Consider the following 7,834-nt stretch of genomic DNA (forward strand, 5'->3'; position numbering starts at 1 on the left):
TTTTCATTTTTTTTCTAACAAATTTACCTAAAAATCATATTTTACAAAATACATAGTTTGTATATTTCAAGTATCTTATAATGTTATATAATATCTGTTTTAAAAAGTTATTTTGGTAATTTTATTGCAAAATTTGGCTAAGTCCAGAAATTCTCATTTTCATTTAACTTTTAAAACATTTTGCCCAAAAATTATATTTTGTACAATGTGATTGTATTATACTTATAGTATATTAAATGTGGTGTCTGATATAACACAAAACCAACAAAAAAAAATCTAAGCATTTTTCTCCCATTTTTCATTTTCACTGGACAAAGAATAAATAGAGGTGATGAGGTGTTGAAACTCTGCTTCAACACCTCTCTATTCAAATTGAGAATAGTGCACGTCACCACCATGTATATAGACTATAACAGGGGTTCAAATCTACAGATAGAGAATAGTCCACGCTACCACAATGTATATAGACTATAACAGAGGAGTTGAAGTAAAGTTTCAAAATCTACATTGCATAGAGAACAGAGGTGTTGAAGCACTGCTTCAACACCTCTGAGAATGAATAGAGTATAGCGCACGCTACCACAATGTATATAGACTATAACAGAGGAGTTGAAGTAAATCTTCAAAATCTCTGGCTGTATACATTGTATAGAGAACAGGGGTGTTGAAGCACTGCTTCAACACCTCTTGACAATGAATAGAGTATAGTGCACGCTTCCACAATGTATATAGACTATAACAGAGGAGTTGAAGTAAATCTTCAAAATCTCTGGCTGTATACATTGTATAGAGAACAGGGGTGTTGAAGCACTGCTTCAACACCTCTTAACAATGAATAGAGTATAGTGCACGCTTCCACAATGTATATAGACTATAACAGAGGAGTTGAAGTAAATCTTCAAAATCTCTGGCTGTATACATTGTATAGAGAACAGGGGCGTTGAAGCACTCAACACCTCTGAAAATGAATAGAATATAGTGCACAGTATATACTGGTATAGAATATAACGCCAATGTACGTACTGTCACGGTATATCGTCCATATCCATATAATGTATAGGTCTATGCACTGCGTTGACATCTAAGATCTCAATCTCAACTTGGTCTAAGCATTCTAGATTTAATATTTTTTTCTAGATTCAAATAATTCACTGTTTTTAGAACTCTTCGTTTTGTCAATTTTGAGAAAGAAAAGTGTTCTTGTACTTTTAATGTTTTCGATTGCTAGCTGATTTGATAGACTTATAATTTTGTGACATTTGTTTCCTTTCAGATTATGAAGACTCCGACTTTATGCAAAGAATGCGGAATGGCATTTAAAAAACAACAAAAAAACATCTAGTAGACCACGATAGAAGGCATTCTGGTCAATTGCCATCGTTTTTGCGGGAAAGTGTTACACAGACACAGGTTAGTTTTTAGCTTTATTTTTTCGCAGAGAAATATGAATATACTAACAGTTATACTTTTATTATGACTCTCCTCGTATAGAGGTTAAGATTTGCCGTCGTCTGACTGTGTTTTCAACGTTTTTAGGGGTTGCGTTTTTCACATAATAATGTGGTCCGTGTTTCAGTGGACAGGGTCGTTTAATTTTATGATGCTGATTACACGATCAAACACTCATTGCGTGGCAGTAATATGTTTTTTTATAAATTATATTCAAGTACTGACATTGCCAGCATTTCTCGCTAACTTGTGACAGTACATGTATTTTTTATAGGTGCAGCAATCACGGCGAGACAAAGTTGCACGTTTGCAAATATTGTGGCAAAACTGCTCTTGCAAGACTTGAAGATACACGAAAGGGGCCAATTGAAGCTAACCTGTGATGTGTGTGTGGGTTCAAATTGGGTGACACGACCAATCTCAGTGACCAGATTTCTACTAGGCACAGGGGAATGACAGGTCACAAATGTCTACAGTGTCGCTCAGCATTCAAGTTCAAATCTGGACTCAGCAGGCACGTTAAGGCGAAACACACCTAATCAGGACACATTGAAAGATCACAATGGTCTAGTTAGAAGTGCATTCCAGAATGTTGCCGAGTTAAAATGACGTTTTGATGAGTTTAACATTTTATTAAGATAAATAGCAAAACGTACTGTTACCAAATGGTGCTCTTTCAAAATGTTCGTTTGTCTTACAGTACTGAAAAAAATGCTGTGTAAAATTAGTATGAAAACGGATTGAGCATAAAACATTTTCACAAGGTTTAGAGATGCATTTTTGTCATTTTCCCATTGATGTCCTATAAACTCCTAACTGCATGTATCTTATATAATTCAGCAAGCTTTGAAACAAAATTATTTTGTAATCATATTTAAGCCTTTAGTCTAGAACATTCTAATGTTCCATGCTCAGCTCTAATCTAGATGTTCAAGTATTAGTCCTAGCCTGTAAGTTGGTAATATAGTGTGCTCTCATTCCTTCTTGCTGTTTCCCATCTTACTCCGACCCTCCATCATTACAATGAGTTCCTGTCTGTTTTGTTCGAACGACCGCAGTTTTACTGATGTAGATCAGATGTAGATCAGATAATATTTGTTCAGACTGAACCAAATAAAAGATTCAGCGTTACCTGAAAGGTATGAACAATATGCTTTAAATGTGGAAATATATATAAACTAATTGTGATGTGCCTATTTTAATGTTTTATATCACATCAAAATAGGAACATTCATGAAATTTATAATCACCACAAACGGGCCGCTAACTAGATGAGATGTTTTATTCCCGTCAGTCCAGATTATAATTTATAAGTAAAACTATCTGATTTTTGAAGAAATGTATGTATGATTCTGTATTGATCTGCATATTCAAAAGTAATCGAACTTATAATGGCAGACTTTCTCTTAAATTATCCCATAGACCCATCTTTCAACTCCACATTAAATATGATTGCTAAATATTTAGTTATTTAGGTGTGCGTTATAATGCAAAATTTATTGATACAACTTAAATAAAAACTGAACACTATACATTCTGACTTCACGAATAGAAAATGCTTATATAACTATTATTGTGTAAACCGCATTCTTCTTTTAAACATTAACTAAAATGACCGTGTAGTTTTTCATCCTAAATGGACCGTGTACTTTATCAATTTGGTTTTAGTTCATTTTTACCTTTGAAATAACTAGAAGTTAAACAATACACGCTGAAAACTATAAAATACATAAAAATTCCTTAAAATAAGATTTTAGTATGAATTATTTACGACTTACACGAAGTAAACCGATAGATTTGTCAAAAGCCGTGTACTTTGCCTTACATTTCAAGTCTGAGAAATCAGTTGGTCAAGATTTTCAGGAAAACTTTAGGATATTAGAGAAAGTTCTATATAACCGTGGATAGAACTCTTTAATGTGGGGTTTATGGTCTTTATTTCACAAAAATTCTCCAAATATTAAGAAAGTTATCTTTAAAAACCTTACCTGAATCGAGATTTGTTGACATTTGTTGCCGTGCACTCTACCAAATATGTCACGTGGGTTCTCCACCGTTGCCCTCGCTTTTTTTGAAAAGTTTGCAACATTCCTTCATTGGTCCGTATCGGAGGCATGCAACTTACAATATCCGAATCATTATTTAGACGATTTCACATTCGCGGGACCCCGGGATTCAGATATTTGTAGTATTTTGGTCGACGGGTTCACGTATACTTGTAATCGTCCGGGAGTTCCTTTCTCGGAGGAAAAATCCGCCGGTACACGAACTTGTTTAACATTTCTTGGTCTCGAAATCGACACGGTAACTATGTCAATTCGAGTACCTGCTGTAAAAATCTAAGACTTAATAAGGTCAATAAGTTGCATCATAAATCGCAGCAAAATCAGATTGCGGGCCGGTAAATTGAGCTTTGCTTGTCAAGCTATAAGGGGAGACGCGCATTTAGCAGACGATTGTACGATGCAATGATAGGTATTGACAAACCTAATTTCTACGTCCGTAAAACACAATCTTTAAAAGTTTTAATGATATGGTTATTTTTTTAAACACATTTAACGGCATTGTTCACATGCTTAAGTCTGTGTGGATTTCCAATGATATCTTAGAATAGTGGACTGACAGCGCCGGGGCCGACGATTAAGGCGCGGCATGCTACATGCAGGGGCGTTGGCTTGCTTTCAATGGTCAGCGCACTGCAGGGTCAAACTGTGTGGGTTTTTTTTTAAAGGCTATAACATTTTTAGAGCTAGTTCCCGTTTGGATAGCCTTATACATTTGGGCCCCTCGTCTCTCCGCTAAAAAGTTGATCTTGTGGTCTGACAATATGGGCCTAGTGGAAATACCTAACAGTCATCAAAATCAAAGCGCGTGATGCACCTACTCCTCCCCTTAATTCTGTTCGTCATGTCCCATGACATTGTTTTTAGAGCGCGTTACATAACAATCAAAGATAATACAATTTGTGATTCGATTACACGAAAGATGTGGCAGATGTTCCGCCAGTTGGCCACAGAGGCGGGCCCATTCCTCACCCTCATTTACTCGCCGAAGCTGAAAGACTCTTAAACTCGGCTATAGCCCAAAACACCATGTCATCGTATGCACAGGGTCTGGCCAAGTTTTCCGAGTTTCAAACATAATACTCTTCATCTCATTTATGTCATTTCAGTCACGCGCTCCGGCCACTGCACGATTATATGATACATCAATCGGTTATAAGTGCAAAAGGATGGGGGCACGTGATCCGTCAACTCAGTTTATAGTTATAAAACTCCTTAAAGGCTACCAACGTCAATGAGCGGGAAAAGACACACGCCTGCCCATCACACCACCTATTTTAAGAATTGCACGTTTTAAGTTACCCATTGTTTGCACCAATAGATACGAATCATCCCTTTTTCTACAGCCTATTTCATTGCATTTGTTGGCTTCTTCTTGGTAGGGGAGCTCCAAAGGCAATACGATCGTCAACATAATATTATTTCTATAAATGACATCGCGTTTGGGAAAGGTACACTTAACATTACATTACGTCATTCAAAAACAAACCAGCTTGGTGCTCCGGAAACAACAAGCATAAAAAGTTCTAACGACATGGTTTGTCCCGTTGGCTCCAGCTCCCTGGCTTTTGGCTCCAGCTCAACCCAGAAAAAGAGTATAACATGCTTATTCCGGTAAACAGGCGGTCATTTTTATACCCGACAAAATAAAAGCACTCGACAATACTGGTAAACATGCATGTGTTTGATGGGAGAATCGGTTTTATAACTCCATAAACGATATGCTTACAAAATAACCGAAATACGTGTGAAGATTAAACATATTTATAATTGGCACTGCATTCCCCGATTTCTCAAATAAGCCCTCACAATTGTGATATTAGATAAAATAATGAGTCATACTTACGTTTTATGATGATATCCGTTCTTTTGCTCTAGCTCGGAAGTGTCATTGGCTCTTTTTTATACACAGCTCCTAAAAGAGCTGGAGCCACCGTTTCGCAGCCGTGTCACAGGCCGTCCGCAGATACATTCGCCCCAATCTGGTTAAGATCTGTTATTAATTCATTACAATGAACTTTCAGGATATGGCCGTTGCTGACTAAGGTTAGACCCATTTTAGTATAGTCAGCATAAACAATTAATATTTAATTTCTTGTGTATTGCAAATCGTCAATTAATCAGCTATAGCATTATTTTAATGGGCTTCCCTATAGGCCCTTCTTAATATTGCCTAATGAATATTCATGTTTATCTCAGATTGAGGCCTACTAAGCAAGCTATATAGCTGCTTCCCTAGAAACATGTATAGTTGACCATGGTGGAAGCATTAGCACCAGCATCTTACAGCCATCCTGATTTGGATTTAATACCACATTAAACATTCAGTATTGTTGAAAAATTATGTAAAAGATAACAAAAAAAAGTTCTGGAGAAAAAATGATTGATGAAGGTTTTACCAAGGGAACAGTATAGAATGAAACTATTGAACTATCTAATGAAAAACCTTTTGATGCCAAACTTTTCAAGTTGAAGTTACTGAGATTTTCATTTTCAATTTTCTGGTCAGCTAGCTCTTTTTGCCGCGTCTCAATTTCAATAGTATCTTCTTGTATTAGTGTCGCTGTGAATTCAGCAGTTGAACTTGATGCTTGTTAAGGTAGACTGTCATCTCCAGTTGACACCCGAACACTGAAAAAATAAATGCATATACATGTGCATGTATTGAGTTTGTTTAGATGAAACATTACAGCATTTATTTTTCATTTCAATGTGTAATATGTGTAATATGCTCATTAAATATTATACTTGCACATGTGTTATTTTACTTTTGTTTACATACCTTTCATCTGTAAAGATCTTCCTCTTCAATACTCGCTTCTCTGGTTTGTCACTGCTACAATCAAACACAGACGGTACAGAAGTTGGCTTGAGACCCTTCCGGACTGGTGTCCATGCCCGATAATCTTCTTGTTTGAAGTGTTTTGAGCAAACAACGGTCATCTTGGTGATCTTAAATCAAATACTTGTTTATCAATGCTGTTTAGCATAAATATGGTATTTCTAAGAGTCTGCACTGACCCACATAACTGTATTGATAAGCATTATTAATGTTTTCTTTTTGATTCTTTATTACTTACATTTATTTTGAAATGACATGCTTAAGTGTAACTATTTTAAAACAATTCAGCCAATGAACATATGTCTTATAGCATTTTTTTTCATCACAGGTTAACAGAAAACAAATTGAATTTACCTTGAAATGTTCTCCTACATCTCGTCTTAGTTTTACTATCCATTTCTTTTTCATAATTGCATCTTTAGGTACATTATGGAAGTGTGTGTTATTATAATACATAGAATCTGTGTTACATAAAGGTACACAGCAATGTTAAGCAGCTTTTACGTTGAATTGCATTGTGCTTGGGCTTATCAGGTGGTCAGCCATTGTGTTTAGATTCTTGCTTAGTTAGCCTCGCTCGGGTTATGGAATACAAGGTATGCATATAATTTGAGAGAGGTCTATTTTATCAGTTTATCGATCATATAAACACTTATACCAAGGGCAAGTTTGCGGGCAGGCGGCTCTAATCTCGGCCTCAAAAACGTTGAAATCGTCTGGCAGGCATACGGGGGAATGTCCCTTAATCAAGTCAAATATGTATTGTCTTTTTTTCTAAACGAACGGGTTCCCCCTTCTAGGTCGGGTGCAAACTTGCGATATTATGTCCGAGTTTGATAATCTGTTGGAATTCAAGAAACAGCAGCTGCCCAGAACTAAGTTCATTTGATCTCAAATGCTACCGCGTAAAGTTTGGCGATTTTCGTCCGACGTGAAAACCATGTAATCCGTCCGCATAAGGGTAGATAGCTATGCTGCAAAATCTTCATTGGAATCTGGTGGCCATTATTTAAAACACACAGAACTTACGGTTGCAGCCCCCTTTCTTTTTTCTTTTTTTTTACGCCAAGGACGGGGTCTATCTGACCATTCTAGGCTCAGGCTTGCTTTAAATGACATTTCAGCAGCTTTGTACGAAGTCATACATCTTGACTCGCCTGTTTGCTTTTGAATGTGTGAAGTACTTAAAAACTACCAAATTCATCTATGGCTACACTAGACTTAAGCTTTTTTTCCCAAATGCACGGCGTTTTGGCATATCGACCGCCCAAAAGGTATTTTGGAGGGTGTTCCGGGATCCCATTACGGTCCTAGAGTAACCTTTTCGGCGGTGGATCCATACGGGCTCCATATGGCGGCTTCGATGTGCCAAAACATTTTACATAATTAGGAAACCGTCTTACGCAGTCCGGTACCGCTGATTACCAGGGTCCGCTGCGGACGGTGATTCTAAGTTTCAATACGTTTGTGACTTTGTGAT

Source organism: Mya arenaria, chromosome 3 (assembly GCF_026914265.1).
Source record: "Mya arenaria isolate MELC-2E11 chromosome 3, ASM2691426v1".
NCBI lineage: Eukaryota > Metazoa > Mollusca > Bivalvia > Myida > Myidae > Mya > Mya arenaria.